This window comes from Cuculus canorus, chromosome 9, assembly GCF_017976375.1.
Source record: "Cuculus canorus isolate bCucCan1 chromosome 9, bCucCan1.pri, whole genome shotgun sequence".
Classification (NCBI taxonomy): Eukaryota; Metazoa; Chordata; class Aves; order Cuculiformes; family Cuculidae; genus Cuculus; species Cuculus canorus.
Window position 1 is genome coordinate 27,942,895 of NC_071409.1, and position 17,056 is coordinate 27,959,950.

General features: G+C 48.3%; 1 protein-coding gene across 1 annotated transcript in view; it reads left to right on the plus strand.

The window, feature by feature from the left end:
* The first annotated feature begins 9,836 nt into the window (after positions 1-9,836).
* CAB39 (calcium binding protein 39) overlaps positions 9,837-17,056 on the plus strand; it is a 33,645-nt gene continuing 26,425 nt past the window's right edge. Inside the window, exon 1 of the mRNA XM_054073994.1 lies at positions 9,837-9,962. The gene's annotated coding sequence lies outside the window, so the exon portion shown is untranslated. The remainder of the gene's footprint in view (positions 9,963-17,056) is intronic.

The window sequence follows — 17,056 nt, forward strand, 5'->3', positions numbered from 1 at the left end:
GGTTCCCTCCAACGCAGATGTCTTGCTCCAAAGAAAATGTTCTTTGGGGACTGGCAGCCAGGGCTCCTCTGTGACTCGGGCCACGCGACTGCCTAGCAAACGCGGGGACGTGGGAAAGTGCTGGCGAACAAAGGGGCTTATTCAAACAAATCTGAGAGCCGTGAACAATCTAATAACCTGCAGAGAAATGGTCAGCTGCCCTGGCCCTGCCGGGAGGGAGTCAAGGCAGCCAAGGGCCACGGGACAAGGGAATTCCACTGCGTCCCCAGGGCTGAGACCAGGATGTGCCCTCCTCACCCCCTAACTGCTTCCTCTGGAGCATTCAGCACTGGGCTTCGGCTCAGGACCATTCTTCTGGAGGTGCTAAACAGTCTTGGCTGGCCTGCAGACCCCGCTGTGGGAGCTGGATGCCCCTTGGCAGCCGCAAACGAGATGGAGGTACCAGCTGGGAGCTGGGCTGGGCACTGGCCAGACCCCACCAGCCGAGGCAGCGGGACAGGAGTGACTACGGGACAGCAGGGATGTCTAATTCAGCTTTTAAATAGGAGATTCTGCCAAGATAATAACAAGAAGCTCCAACCCTATTGATTAGGGCCAGTTGAAGGATCTTTGTGAAAATGATTTTGAGGAAAGAGGATTTTTTTAATGGAAAGCAAAAATATTGAGAGAAAAAAGTATTTTCTGTGAACCTTTTGTTCACACTCTCCCCTTTTCTCTGGCTGATAAAATAAAATCATTTAAAAGAAGTTTTTGCCATGAAAGCCAGTAATAGTTTAGTTTAGGCTCTTCACAGGAAAAAAGTGAGAAGCCCAGAGAAAAAGGAGCAGAGCCAAGAAAATTCCCATAAGAAAGTAACTAACTCTGTTTTACTCCTAAAGCCGAGAAGCTCTGCAGTTATTTGTCTAATCCCTCCAAGTTTTGTTCTGCCTCATCTCTGTCCCAGCCTGCTTTCTCCGGGCAGGGCAGATCCGCTCCGTCTGGTGAGGCTGCCTGTGCTGGGGCAGCCGTGCCTCTCCCCTGCTTGCGGCTGGAGGGAAAAGCCCAGTGGGACGGGGCTTTGGAGGTCAAGGGCTGGGGCGAGCAGCGCAAAGCGCTGCTGTGGGTGTCCCCGACTCTGCTGTCAGCAGGGCCCTCGTTGCAGGGCATGGGAGCAACAGGAGCTGTCTCAGGACGCTGCATGTCACGAGGGATCTGCATGCCCACCCAGGCTGGTCCCTCCTGCCTCTCACAGCACGGGGTGATGCTGTGGACAGCAGTCCACAACTGGGAGGCCTCGTGCAGCACAGGAATGGCTTCCGAGTCTAACCTGGCACGCTGGCTGGTGAACAGAACAGCTTCATGAATGCAGCCAAGCCTTTGCAGGGATGGATTTACTGTGGGACAGCAAAAGGAGGGTTAGGGCTGCGGTCAGAGCCAGGGATCCCTGGGTTTGCCACAGAGAGCTGGCTGGGCAGAGTTGTCCTGCAGAGAGCTGCCCACAGCAAGCTGGCTCTGTAGAGCCGTCCCATGGAACACTGGCCATGGAGAGCTGTCCTGGGCTCCTGCTGAGGTGTGTGAGCGTGGGTCCCTGGCCCACCGGAGGTGCTGGGGACAAGGACGCCAGGAAAGCAGAGCATGTGCACAGGTTGTGCTGCTCCCTCCAGCCCTCTCGGTTGCGAGTGGTTTCACTGGGTCTGCTTTTATCACAGGGGCTTCGCCTTTGGCACAAGCAGTGCCCAAGGTTTGTGAGGCGAGGAGCAAAGCGTGGGTCTGGGAGCTGTGGGAGTGGGCTGGAGCAGGCAGGGTGACACAGGGGCAGTGGCCACTACCGGTGTGGGGAGCGAGTTGGCCCTGATGTCAGCCTCAGCGTCACCTCTGCACCCTGCACTCCCTCCTTGAAACAGGTGCCAGACCAGCCTTACCATAAGCAAACACTCACCCAGGACAAACGGTTTTTACAGGGACTTTAGACATTAGGAATAAAAAGGGTTCCTTAGAAGGTCAGTTATGGGTCAAGGCTGAGGTTTGTAAATAAGAGCTAAAGCTCTCCACAAAAAGGCTGAAAACTGCAGGTCTCAATCTCTGTAAATCCCAAGCAGCCCTTGTCATAGAATCATAGAGTCACCAGTTTGGAAAAGACCACAAGGATCATCGAGTCCAACCATTCCTATCTGCCACTAAACAATGTTCCTGAGCACCTCGTCCACCAGTCTTTTAAATACCTCCAGGGATGGGGACCCCACCCTGGGGACCCCACCCCCTCCCTGGGCAGCCTCTGACAGTGCCCAATGACCCTTTCCGTGAAAATTTTTTTTCCTGATATCCAGCCTGAACCTGCCCTGCTGCAGCTTGAGGCCATTCCACCTTGTCCTGTTCCCGGTCACTTGGGAGAAGAGGCCAATGTCCTCCTCTTCACGACCTCCTTTCAGGTAGTTGTAGAGAGCAATAAGGTCTCCCCTCAGCCTTCTCTTCTCCAGGCTAAACAACCTCAGTTCCCTCAGCTGCTCCTCATAACATTTGTTCTCCAGCCCCTTCACCAGCTTCGTTGCTCTTCTCTGGACACGCTCCAGAGCCTCAACATCCTTCTTGTAGTGATGGGCCAGAACTGAACCCAGGATCTGAGGTGTGGTCTCACCAGTGCCAAGTACAGAGGCAGAATAACCTCCCTGGACCTGCTGGCCACACCATTTCTGACACAAGCCAAGATGCCATAGGCTTTCTTGGCCACCTGGGCACACTGCTGGCTCATGTTCAGTTGCTGTCAACCAACACCCCAAGGTCCTTCTCCTCCAGGCAGCTTTCTAGCCACTCTTCCCCCAGTCTGTAGCTGCACAGGGTTGTTGTGCCCCAAGTGGAGGACCCGGCATTTGGCCTTGTTAAACCTCATGCTATTGGTCTCAGTACATCGGTTCAGCCTGTTCAGGTCGCTTTGAAGAGCCTCCCTACCCTCCAGCACACTGACACTTCCATCCAGCTTAGTGTCATCAGCAAACTTACTTTAGGGTGCATTCGATCCCCTCATCCATGTAATTGATGAAGACATTGAACAGGACTGGACCCAGTGCTGAGCCCTGGGGGACACCACTTGTGAGCAGCTCCAGCTGGAGTTAACTCCATTTACGACCACTCTTTCGGCCCGGTCATCCAACCCGTTTTCCACCCAGGAGGGTGTGCGCCAGTCCAAGCCTGAGGCTGACAGTTTCCTAAGCAGAATGCCATGAGAAACTATGTCAAAGGCTTTACTGAAGTTTAAGAAAACTGCATCCACAGCCTTTCCCTCATCTAGTAGGTGGGTCACTTTGTCGTAGAAGATGATCAGGTTAGTTTGGCAAGATCTGCCTTTCATGAACCTGTGTTGACTGGGCCTGATCACCCTGTTCTCTTGTGTGTGCTTCATGATAGCACCCAAGAGCACCTGTTCCATGACCTTCCGCAGCACTGAGGTCAGACTGACAGGCCTGTAATTCCCTGGATCCTTCCTCTGACCCTTCTTATAGATGGGTATAACATCAGTCAGCCTCCAGTCAAGTGGAACTTCCCCAGTCAGCCAGGACTGCTGGAAGATGATGGAAAGCGGTTTGGCAAGCATGTCCGCCATCTCCCTTAATACTCTTGGATGGATCCCATCTGGCCCCGTAGACTTGTGAGTGTATAATTGGCCAAGAAAGTCTCTAACCACTTCCTCTTGGATCATGGGAACTTTGTTCTGCTCCTCTGGCTCCTGGGTATGTACGCACAGGGAACAACTTTCCTTACTATTAAAGACTGAGGCAAAGAAGGCATTAAGTACCTCAGCCTTGTCCTTATCCTTTGTCACAGTTGTTCCCTTTGCATCCAATAAGGACTGAATATTTGCTCTGGTCCTCCTTTTGCTATTAATGTATTTATAGAAAGATTTTTTAATTATCTTTCACTGACTTGGCCAATCTGAGCTCTAGTTGGGCTTTAGCCCTCCTGATTTTTCCTCTGCATGATCTAACTTCCTCCCTGTAGTCCACCCAAGACGCCTGTCCCTTCTTCTGAAGTTCATAGACATTCCTCTTCTTTTTGATGTCTACCCATATCTCCCTGCTCAACCAGGCTGTTTTTTTCCCTCGCTGGCTCATTTTCTGGCACATGGGGACTGCTTGCTCCTGCACTGCCAGGAAGCTGTTCTGAAGCCCTGGGTCTCCTGAAATGTTACAGCAAGAGAGGAATGTGAAAAGCAGCAGGACATATCAGTGTGGTGACTGGACGCCTTGGGTCCAGAGGGTGCAGGTGGTGTCTGGGCAGGCAGGCTGGCTCCTGGCACGCGGGGACAGAAACCACAGCCACTTGGAGACTACTCACTGCTGGATTGCCTGGGGGAGCAGGGTTGCACTGTCAGTTTGGGACCCACCATGTCCTGTCTCAGACTGGTGCAGCTTGGCCTGCAGGAGGACCGCATGTCCAGCAGCCTGGCCAGGTCAGGATAGCACTGAAAATAAGCCGGGGCAGAAAAGCAAAGAGTGATTTATCTTTGCTTGGGGCAGAGAGAAGAACATTTGCTGTCATTTGCTGTTACAAGGAGACCTGCCTAAGGGTCCCGCCTCAACACAGCAGATGCCATCCATGGTGGGACACGGGACCAAAGGCACTGTTGGAGTGTGCAGCAAGGGGTTGTGGCTGTGCTGGGGAAGGCTGTTCCAGAGACTCACTGCCTTGAAAAGCTGTATCAGTTAAGCTTGGGGCTGGAGTGACACTGCCTATACCCTATCTTGTTTTTTGGCAGAAGGCTGGGAGGAGATGGGGTTTGTGGTTGAGGGAGAGTTGTGTGGTGAGTGGGGAAAGCCGTAAAAGGGATCTGGAGATAAATCTTTATGTCTGTGGTCAAGTGATGGCCTGCCAAAGCAGCGTCAGACCCAGTTCACTGCAGTATAGATAGGGTAGGAGCACAGTTGGCTGTTCTTGTTTACAGGTGGAGAGAGAGAGGAATGTGGCACTGGACAGTGCTTTCCGCACTGTTTTCATCGCGGGCAAGTCCAGTTACAGAAGTGGCCCCTGCACATCCCTCATAGCCTGTTTCATCTTTGCTTCTCAGGATCTGAGGCTGCAGAAGGATTTGGGTCAAATTTCGCCTTTGTGAGACAAATCTCCGTTCTGTGACTGTGACAAACGTGGCTTTCACCCAGCTTGGCCACAAGCCAATGGCAGCTTTCTTTTCATAGTACATGTGCATGTGTACTGATACCACATCCTGACCCCCTGACACAAAATAGCTTGTCAGCACAAATGGGGCAACAAGGCAACCATCATGAAAGCTCCGCCGGGTGAGCAGCTCGTGGCCCTCTGACCAGCGCATTGTCCTGGGCCACGGGCAGCAGGACAGCCAGGAGGGTGTTGGGCTGAGCAGCCGCGTTTCCTCTGAGCTGATGGTTTCTGGTGCAGCAGGGCTGGGATTGCAGCACCTGAGGAAGTGGGGAAACACTCACTTGGGGTTTTCTTCTCGTGCTGGTTCAGACTTGGGGCAGCCTGGCTGCTGCTGGGACAGCAGAAAATGCAAGAGTGGGAGAGCTTGAGCCACGGGGTCTCTAGTCTGTGTGAACCAAGTTCAGCCCAGATGGCTGAAAAATCACATTCTGCTCACTAAGCTAATTGATTTTTATCCATATTTTTATATCTTTTTTTATCAATTAAAGCAAGAAGTTTTATATTGCTTTTTTGTTTTATAAATACTGTCTGGTTTTAAGCTCTCCTCTTTTATTTATTCTTTTTTTTTTCCTTTCAAAATATATCTAGGAGACTGTGCTTGCTGTAGCAGTGAGGATTTCATATTCCTTTGGAGGAACCAAAGGATGTGGGAAGTCCTGCTATCTCCTTGGATGTGGTCATTCGGTGGAAGGATGCCCACCCTCAACAACCCCCATGGGGTGAGGGGACAGCCAGGAGCTGCAAAGAGGTGGGAGGTGCTCCATGAGCCACACTGAGAAAGGGAAAAGCAGAGTTTGCACTTGTTTCCACTTCTCCATAGTGAGGCATTTAAAAAAATAATAACAACCCCTCACTGTCACAAACATTTTTTCTTTCTTGTCTATTTTTAATACTAGGAGTTGTGCCCTGGGATTGCTCTTTCAAAAAGCAAAAGAGGCCATGACACACAGGAACTCTCCACGACACACAAGAGCTGTCCAAGGAGTTTTTCAGGATAACTGTGATCAGATGGGTGCCTTGTTGAGTTTCAAAGGTGCCATTTTCTCCCATCTCCCTGCTCCTGGTGTGTACAGACACTCACTCTCAGTGACTCACCTGCATACCTGCATGGGGAAGATTTTCAGAAGAGACAAATTTCATCATAGAATGGAAATGAACTCTTTCAAAGTTGAATCCCACAGAGCTGAGGGAAAGAGTCTCAGCCTTTCCCCAAACCTATGCCTGACCTGGGAGGTGGGGACAGGCAGAGCTCTGGAGTTCCCTCCTCCTCGGGAGCCAGGGCTGCCATCAGGAGGAGAGGGACGGGCAAGCTTTGGAGAGTCTGAGTGAAGGTCTCTGCACATATATGCTCGAGTGGTTCGACATATGTTTAAGCGTCAACACCATGGCAATGGCTCCTGTGCTACCTCAGCCCTACAGCAGCCAAGACCAAATCCAGATGAACAGCGGCACTGAGCCTGTGGTGTTTAATGCAGCAGTGTTCTATCGTAAAGCCTAATTAATCTGCAAAGTCCTGTCAAGGGGGAAAGCGCTAAGTAAGAGCATAGCAGCATTATCCACAGGATGTGGGCTTCAAAGCTTAACAGGCACTACTTAAATATGAACTGAGTTAGTAAACTTGGTTCATAACTTCTTGAAAATATAAAAGAACAGGGAAAGCATCTGAAAAAAACCCAACCCAAACCAAAACCCATCAGTTGTTTTATTAGTGCTGAGCCTGAGGAAGAGTCACTAATAGAAGCCAGCTCTCTGCTGGATCTCTGCAATTGATTCTCAGTCCCCCTTCCCTGGCTGTCAACCTTAACCTGCCAGCATAAAAAGCAAAAACCTTCCTCCTGCAATAATGTTTTAGATTAGAATTGGTTTGGTAAAAGCAGGAGAATAAAAGTGCTGAGAAATAACAGAAGAAAAGCAGTCCTGTCAGTCGGACAGGTGAATGAATTCAGGCACCAGTCTCTTCTGAGGAAAGCACCCCAGCATTTGCCTTCCCACCTTTTTCTTTACAGTAAAGTAACTCGGATTTTTTAAAATCATGTTTATTCACTTCCTAATTTTCAAGAATTAATCAATTCACAATGGGTGTCTCAATCCTGGCCATGAATTAGTGAATTGCTAGGGTACTAAGAGCTCTTTCACATGCTGAATGTAATTCCTGCTTTGAAGAGCTTAGAAAGGTCATGCGCCCTCTGCTCTGGGATTTCCCTGCCGTACACTACATGAGGATGGCTGACTGCACTGAACCCATTACTTGCTTGATCTTTTTTCTCATGGCCATTTGTAAGGCAGCAGTGTCTGTTTTCCGGGAACCGTTGTTGTTGAATCCCTGTACTCTGCCTTTGATTCCTTCTCTCTAGTCAGTACCCTGAATATTACCTGTTTAAACTTGAATGCTTTTAGCATAATTACAGGTTAGCGGACTGAGCTCAGACATACACACCCTTTCCACGTTGGCATTGAAAACAATTATTCCCAGCTCACAAGCGGGACGCACAAACCACCAGCACTTTGCCGACCGCACGCTGTGGGCCCGGGTAAGCTCAGTGAGTCATTCCCCAGGGTCCGTCAGCGCATGCAGGCAGTGTGTCCTTCTTTCTTGTCTGGCTGCACAGATTACTTTTGCTTATTTTTTTTATTTGGTAAACTTCCCGCCATGGGTGGGGGACAGGGCAGCGTGGGAGTCCAGCACCCTGGGCAAACCCCTTGCACCCGTTTAGGTGTTGCTACAGAAACTGGTTTTGCTTTCCACTGTCACGCTCCAGCAAACTCTTGCTCTGGGTGACACGAGCTCGCTTGGTGGTGACAGCAGCTCCAGGCCCTGTGCCGCTGGCACAGCATCCCGATGGGAGCCCTGCGCACCCAGCACTGTTGTTTTCTGTACGGCAGATGACACAACGAGTTTAGGAAAACGTGGTGGCATGGAGTACTCTGAACCAACCCTTCACTGTGACGGGGAACGGCAGACAGGGGATGTGCAGACACGCAATTCAAAAGCAGCCGAGGAGAGGAGTTGTCAGTGGGGGCTGCAGCCAGGCATGGGGAGCTTGGGGACATCTGTAAGCCAGGCCAGCAAGCACCACTCTGTACACGGCAGCACCGCATCAACCCATGGGGCACAGTTTTGCCTCATGGCTTGTAAGAAATCCGTGACTTGTTCCATAAAAACATATGTTTTCACACAGTGTGTGACACTGCACTGATGGACAACCTCAGCTGGGTCCGTGCTAGGAGAGATGGGGGGGGGGTTCCCATTCAGGCTACTCTGCCCTTGTCAGGGCGAGCCTAGAATCATAGAATCCCAGAATGATTTGAGTTGGAAGGGACCTCAAAGCCCATCCAATCCCACCCCCTGCCATGGGCAGGGACACCTCCCACTGGATCAGGGGCTCCAAGCCCCATCCAACCTGGCCTGGAACCCCTCCAGGGATGGGGCAGCCACCACTGCTCTGAGCAACCTGGGCCAGGGCCTCCCCACCCTCATGGTAAAGAAATTCCTCCTTATGTTCAGTCTAAATCTGCCCCTCTCCAGTTTATAGCCATTGCCTGGCAGGGACATGGAACCAGCCTGGGCCCCCTCCTCACTGCGGCGGGAGCCAGCAGAAACCTTTGGACTGTCATTCAACAGCAGCAGCGTGTGGAGCCGGCCAAAGTCCAGGTCCGGGGTGTGACGCTGCGTCACACACCACCCTGCAGCCCAGCCGTGGCGTGAGAGGAGCCAAGAAAAAGCTTCCTGGCAGCACAGAGGGTGTAGAGGGGCTGCGGTATAGTTTGCAAAATACCAGTTTTACTATCAAAGTATTGTTAAGAGTTGTCTCGAGAGTTAACTGGCTAACTTGGAGAGAAACTGTCAGTGACTTCTCTTCAGTTTGCTTAATTAGTTCCAACTTAAAACCAGGAGTGCTTTTAAATACTGGGAGAATGCAGGCTGAAAAGCTTCATTTTACATAAAGAAATAAAGGTTTGCTGTACTTTGCCATTATTTCATTTTGCAGCTGTAGTAAGAGTGCTATAACGCAATCTAAATACATGAAAGCTCTACTGGCATTCGCAATACATCTATCTCAAAGAGAGGAATGAGTGACAAGGGAGGGAATAGTAATAAAAGAGAGAGGAATGATAATAATAAAAAGGGGGATAATTATAAAAAAGGAAGGGTAATTATAAAAAAAGGAAGGGTAATTATAAAAAGGGGGAATAACAATAAAAAGAGGAGAATAATAACAGGAAGGGGGAAATAAAAAGGGGGGCATAAGAATAAAAAGAAGGGAATAGTAATAAGAAGGGGGAATAATAATTAAAAGGGGGAATAATAAGAGGGAAATGGTGATAAAAAGTGTGGATAATAGTAAAAGGGGAGAATAATAATAAAAAAGAGGATAATAATAAAAAGGGGAAATAATAATAAAGGGAGGAGTAATGAAAAAGGGGAGAAAAAAATAAAAAGGGGCGCGTAATTACAAAAAGACGCGAATAATAGTGAAGAGGGATAATGATGCAGAGAGGATCGATCCCCAGCAGGGGGCACCACGGCGGAGGAGGGGGCGCCGGAGTGGGGCTCTGGGTCCTCCGCGCGGCAGGGGGCGCTGAGGAGCCCGGAGGGGCGGAGCGGGTCCTCCAGGTGGGCAGGGGGCGCTGCGGCGCTGCGGGCGCTGCGGGTCCTCCTGGCGGCAGAGAGCGCTGCATGGCGGGGCGTGGCGGGGCCGGGCCGGGCTGCGCCGCCGCAGAGCTGGGGGGGGGGGGGGGGGGCAGCGCCGCCGCCTGCAGCCGCCGGAGCCGCGGCGCTCGGGCCCAGTCGGGCAGGCCCCGCGCGGGGACAGGTACGAGGGGGTCCGTCAAGAACCGCCATTCCAGGGCAGAGCCCTCGCGTTCGCCGCCGCCCGGCGATGCGGAGCCGGGGTGTGGGTTCGTCGGGTGGGTCCGTCTCCGGAGTCCCGGCGGTTTATGAAGGGAAAGGTGATTGTGGTGAGAGATCATCCGGGATCTGCGGCCGGCGGGGAGCGGATCCTGCCCCTCCTGGAGCCCCGCGGCCAGCTGTGGAGTCCTTAGCACGGGGAGAACATGGAGCTGCTGGAGCGAGGCCAGAGGAGGCCACGGGGGTGATCCGAGGGCTGGAGGACAGGCTGGGAGAGCTGGGGTTGTTCAGCCTGGAGAAGAGAAGGCTGCGGGGAGACGTTAGAGCAGGTTCCAGCGCTGAAAGGGGCTCCAGGAAAGCTGGAGAGGGGCTTTTTACAAATGCCTGGAGTGATAGGATGAGAGACAGTGGCTATAAACTGGAGACGAGCAGATGTAGACTGGACATTAGAAGGAATTTCTTCCCTGTGAGGGTGGGGAGGCCCTGGCCCAGGCCCAGGGTGCCCAGAGCAGTGGTGGCTGCCCCATCCCTGTTGGGGTTCAAGGCCAGGTTGGATGGGGCTTGGAGCCCCTGATCCAGTGGGAGGTGTCTCTGCGGATGGCAGGGGGTGGGACTGGATGGGCTTTGAGGTCCCTTCCAACTCAAACTATTTTATGATTCTATTCTATGATTCTATGATTTATTCAAACTTATAAAGCTGCCTTATGCAAACGGTGTGATTTAATTTGCATAGTGAGTCAAAGATTACATTACGTGACCTGGGCTCTTCAGTTTCAGCGAGGCGAGTCATGATGCTTGGAAGAACAGTTTATGCATCGACCAGAAGTGAAACTTGATTAGCATTGAGTTATTGTGAAGTTTTGTTGGTGTGTGGTTGGTTATTTCAGACTCACCTGTCGGAAACTCTAATCCAGGGTCCTGTGTTTTCCTTTCAGCAGCATAGTTCATCGTCAGGAAATGCGTCTTCCTTTTTAACGTGAAGGGCTCATGAAATTATATGCAGTCAGAGGAAATTTAACATCCTGAGCTCACGCTTTGGCATCTGCACTTTTAAAGAATAGATCTTTACAGTTTAAGACATCATGTACCTTCAGTCAATACCTGTTGATGGGACGCATGCCTTTAGCTGCAGAGAAAAGAAAAAGCCAAGACGTATTCTGGGTGTTACAACCGGCACGGTACCTGGTTTGGGGTCAGAAAAAACTTGATGGTTTTTTTTCAGTCATCCTGTGTGAGCTGGCAGCTTATCGGATCTGTGAGAGTGGCACAGTACCCCTCAACACCGTGTCCTCGTGGGGCTCTGTCTGTCAGGGCTCCGCTGTTGTAAGAGTGTTGTGTTCCACAGCTGGCTTCACAGTTGTGCTCTAATGTGAGGAACTAATAAGTCAGCCAGTGAGTGTAGGCTTGGCTTAAATTTACTTGTGTTTAAACTGTAATCTCGATGGCAGCACCATAAATGTGTCACTGGGGACTTCCCTCAATCGGATGTAAAAAGGACCTTAGCACGAGAGGAGGTTGTGTCTTCTGGTGCTGGGAGTGAGCCAAAGAAAGGTCTTGTAGTGTGAGCTTGTGTATGGACTAACGTGGGTGTTTCCGAATACTGATAACATTGATTTTTTTTCCAAGTTATTTGTGTTGGCTTATTGAGGCTGATGCAGAGCCTGATGTGTTCTGTGGATATTTAGTACATGGTTGTAGATGGAGAACTATAAAGCAGCAGCCTCCTTTATTTGTATAAACACACAGATCTTTGAAAACATGAACTCTAAATAGAAGTGCCAGTTAAGTAATGCCGTGTGACAATACGTCTCTGGGAGATAACTCTTCGTGCTCTTTTGTGCTCTTTGGGCGCTATCAATGCAGATGAATGTGTATTCCCAGTGGGGATGGGGGAGGCGCGCTGGGGTGTGATAATAGTAAGAAAACTCCACCTCTTGGAATTCGTTGGTTGCTTTTATGAAACATATATTCAGGAGGGAATGGTGACTGTTTTGCATTCTGCTGTGGAAGGTAACGAGTTAGTCTCATTAATTACTGGATGGTTGTGGAATGAGACTTTGCTGTGGTGCTGTGTGCGCTGCACTGCCCAAGTTTTTGTGGCATCCTTGTGGCTGTTGGAAGGACTGACCACTGTCCTCCCTTGGGAATCGAATCTCTGTTGAGTTTGTGCAGATTTTGTGAATGAGGGGTTTGCAGCCTTAATTTTTGTGTGAGGTTTTTCTGGAAGCTTTGATAATCCCCATCATGCGCTTGGAGGCTTTAGACCCTTGCTGAAATGAGGTCTTGTCTGGTACTGCATGTGGAGTTTTGGAACAGCACACTAATAGCTGAAGCTGGTTTGAAGGAGTGGACAGGAGGGAACCTTAGATGACCTTTTGAATGGTCTTCTGGCCCCATTTTTCTCTTCTTCTCACACTTTATAATATAGTTTAATTACAAGAGGAGCTATTAAATTATGATTGCTTTTGTCTAATTGGAAGCATCTTGCAGCTTTCTATCAAAAATAAGATTTAACTCATCTGTTTCTTCAAAACTAATAGTACCACAACTGCCTGCAGCGTTGATGTGAATAATGTGTAAAGCAAAAACATGAGTTAAATTTCAAATGTCATATTTTCTACATTGTACAGTTGAAGTCTTGTAAGTTTAGCAGTTTCTGGTAAGGAAACAATGGGCTACATGCATTTTTACCACTTCTTTGTAGTTGCATGTTGAAGCCAGATATTAAATCGCATTGGACAAAGACCTTTTTAGGTGTTCAGTGGTCCTAAATCATACTGCACATTGTAACTGTGTTTTTGTAGCAGTAGATAAACCTCAAACAGGATGAAAAATTCCTTTTGCCATCACTGCTCAAGTTTGTGCAGTGGTAGCTGGAGAACTCTTACAGTGCTACTTGTACAGTTTGTGGCCCAATTAGAGAGTTCATGCCTCTGAATTATTTGGCAGTTCAGCTCCCATTCCTTTCCATCTGGGCTTGCTCCTTCCCTGTGCTTTCTCTCGGTAACCTGCTTCTGGCTCCACAAGATGTAGAGGTGTGAGCCATGAGGAAGCAGAACGTCTTCAGCCAGCAGGTGAAACTTTATGCTGTGATCCTTCCCCTCCAAGCGCAAACACGACGGTTAAATTAGAAGATGATGATGTCTTGGATTATTTTAACGGTCTTGAGCTGGGCTGTTAAATGCCGGCTGCAGGAGGGCTTAAAGTGGTGTCATGTGAGTTTGGTCTGTCGTCAGCCTGAGCAGGTTTATGTCTTTTCCTTATTGTAGCTTATGATAAAATGGCACATTCATTTGTCCCTATTCAAATACCCTTCATAAAGGATTGGATTTGGAATCAATCCAAACTGGAAGCAGCCAGAGTCCTGTCTGTTTACAGGAATAACTGTGGTCATTCCTCATGGCCTTCATAGCCTGTTCTTTTTTGGGCAACATTAATTTAGAAAATAAATTGCTTAGGTTTAAATAAGTAAGTGCAGCTTGCTTTCTAATGCCCTTGTTTTGAGTATTTTAGCTAATATTTCATATAGTCAAGAGGTGCTGTAGAAAGTTCCTGGCTGTGGATTGCAAATGCTCTAAACGGAAGCAAATTTTAGGCCCATCCACAAAGGCATAAAATGTTGGGGGAAATTACTGAATGTCATAGCTAATATTTCTGCTTATTGGAAATCTGCTACTTCTAATAAAATACCTACTTCCTTTCTAAAGATCCCTCTGCTCTGTAATTCTTCCCCCCTCCCTGTTCAAGCACTTGGAGAATTGATCACTAAAAAGTTAAATATAGCGCAACAGTTCAAAAGTTGAGAAGTTATAATTAGCACAGAATTGCAGTATTGGTATAACGTGCCTTTCTAAGTTCAGGAATATCTTTGGGTGAATTTATTTAGGAGTTACTAGGTGGAGGTCTCTTAAAATGTTCAGGTGTGCTCTCAAGTGTTTCACAGCAAAATGGTTGCATCAATGTCAAATTGCTATGTGCTGCTTTTGATCCTTAGCCCGTTGTGTATTTTTTATCAATCTGTATTGGTAACAAGTTAATTTTTCTTACTGAAGGGCTGTAACTAAGCATTTAACTGCAAGCCCTGAGAGGTTTGAAAGGTGATGCTTAAAAACAGCTCAGTCAGAACTGGGCTGTAAGTTAAGTTGAATTCATATGTCAGCTTTTCAGTGAGTTGATTGTACTTGATTGCAAGAGCGGCGCTTGTGTTCAGCCATTCCTCTGTACAAAATGTCTTGTCTCCTTTGAAGTTATCTGTGTTAAAACACCTAATAAAAAATGGAGAAGCCTTCCCGGAACTGTGGGACGCGTAATCTCTTCCTGGCTGCTGGGGCTGCTCGGGCAGACAACTGATGCCCAAGGAAATACCTCTCTGAAAAGTTTTTAGTGTTTTGTGTACTGACTTTTAAGTAAAACATGCCAGCGCACAGGATGTTAACACAGCTGTGGAAGGCCCCTCCGTGCTGCAGCCTGCTCTTGTGTCTGGTGCCGCTTCGGATTTTGCCAGGCAGGAGCTGAATGTGTGGACTTCACATTGGCCAAGAGCTCACCTGGGAGCGCTTACCATGGATTAATACCTTTTTATTCAAGTATTCATCTGGAGCCATACTGGCTTCCCAGCTCATCTACTGAGGAGCTTGCTGTAATGAAGTCTGTAGACACTGAATTATCAGTGACATCTCATATGGTGTGGTAGATGCATGTGCTGATAGCGCACACTCAGAGCATCCTGCTGCAGCGGGTTCTGGGATCACTTCCTCCCGGTAAGCAGCTTCAAGAGTTTTTGCTGCAGTTGTAGAACTGAAGCAATGATTGCATGATTATGTATTGTGACTGTTACATGTGACATATGCACTGCATTGCTTTGGCAGATGATACTGCTTTCAATACACACAAAAAGATATTTTTGCCTGAGGTATTGTAATGGTTTATAAAATTAACCAGCATATATAGCTTCTTGACTTTCATGAACATCATGTCTAGACAAAGAAAAAGCAAAATAAATGTTTGTTCACAGAGAAGTAAGATTTTAGAAAAGCAGATATAGGGGGGTTTAGGTGCTTAAATGGGACCTTAGAGATGCAGACGTGCAGGGACCATAACACAGGTGAGCATGGAACAGTTTTGAATGCATTGCTCTTCTAACCCGTAACACCTGCTGTTCAAGTCATGATTTTCTTCTGTCGGAAGATTGTGTGTGATGGTGACACCTTCCGGGAGAATTTAGAGGTACCTGGTAGGGGAAGGAGCTGACGCATGGTTATGTGTGTGTGCTCAGTGCTGTATTAGAAGAGCACAGAGAAAGCAAAGATAATCTCTCAAAAGTTAGCAGATATTCAGAACCTCACTCTGCTTTTACCTATTAGGTGCAAAAAAGTTTGATTATGTGATTGTTTCGAGTTTTCTTTCAGGAGGACCTTTTGTTTAGTCTGCGCTAGAGAGCGCTTGGTGAAGAGGCATCCTTTGCATGCGCCTGCTTAGGTGCAGTGTGGTGTTTGGTCTTTCCCTTTCCCAAAGCTCAGTTCTCTGAAGACCAGAGGGCTCTGGTCCACGTGGGTTTTCCTGTGGTTCATGAATACAGATGGAAATACAGTTCAGTGTTCTTCAGCAGTACAATGACTCCCCTTTTTTTAAGGCACCAGTGCTCAACAGCAGAGAATGTTCTCCTGTGTTTGAGTGCATGATGTTGTGTGTTGTCTAGTGGAGCACTCCAGAGCTTACACTTTCAAAGCCTTTTTTCCGAGTTGCTGCAGTTTGTGATGTGAGATCAATTGCCTAAATATAGATATCTGGTATTATTTTAGATGTTCCAGGGTGCCTGCCCCAGACAGGCAAGAGGCATAGGGTTTCCTGAAGGGGCACCTGAAGATTATCTGTACTGTACAGTGCACTGGCAGTGGCATTCGTTATGTAGTCGCCTGAGCTGCTGCCGTGGTATTGGTTGTGAGCCCCAGAATCTTATTATGGGGTCCCGAAAGGGGACAGATACTTAAATAGTGCCCATGCATTAGACACTAGGGTCATGCATTGCCTAATGAGAAAGGAAGGTACAGGATACAATTCTGCTCTCCAGGGCAGTGTTTGAGGATCTTGACCTTGGGACTTGGTGTTGCCTTGCTGCATACTTTCCAACTTCAAAATCAAATACACAAAGTGCCTCTGGAAAATCTCTTTTTTTGTAGTTTGGTGTAGTGGAATGAATGAATGAGTGAATGAAGGCTTCTCTTCAGAAAAAGCCAAATTGAGAAAAACTCAAGATAATTAGAAAACCTTATATTTCAAAGTGTTGGGTGTTGGACGTGCTACTTGAACATGAGAAATTCAACTCGTCTTAAAGGATGGTCTGAAAGCAAATACAAGTTCTAGAGACCCAGTCAAATAGTCTGTTTTTCAAGGACAATGATTGACCACAAAGGAAGCTTCTTGAAAACATTGTAAGTTTTCTAAACAAGTGCTTGTCTGGAGGTGATGATTTAGAGTTGTAATCTCCAAGAAAAGCAGTATATTGACTCATCAGTATTGACTAATACAGTTCTGTTTTACAGCTGTAATTGCCATTGAGCAATATTTAAACTCTGCTGGCTCTGTAACAGGGTGGAGCTGGAGTCCACAGTGTTTGATGCTGGAACTGCCTCCATTCCCGGAGCATTTGGGTAGAGTCCTGGCATAGCTATACTGGCTGGCTGGTGCTACTGCTAACCCATGCGCTGTGGTGAGGGGGTTAATGTACTGAGATACAAGAGCACTGCTTTATTGCAGAGTTGTGGATTATTTTCCCTGGAAGTCACAATAATGTCTGGGCGTTAGCACGTGATGACAGCCTTACAGATATACCGAGGTTTTAAACTCTGTGGAAGACTTGCATGTCAGTTTACTTCATTCCTTTGACGTAGAAAAACCGACTGAGTATCAGCTGCAGTGCGTTTCCACCCGGGCTGGGTGTCTGCCTGTTGGGACACCTGCTCTCCCTTGGAAGGATTCTTGCAGTAATGACAGGGATGATGGGTGATTGTTCCTTGGGTAAACTGGTAGAGATGACAACTTCGTCTGGGAGTGTTCAGG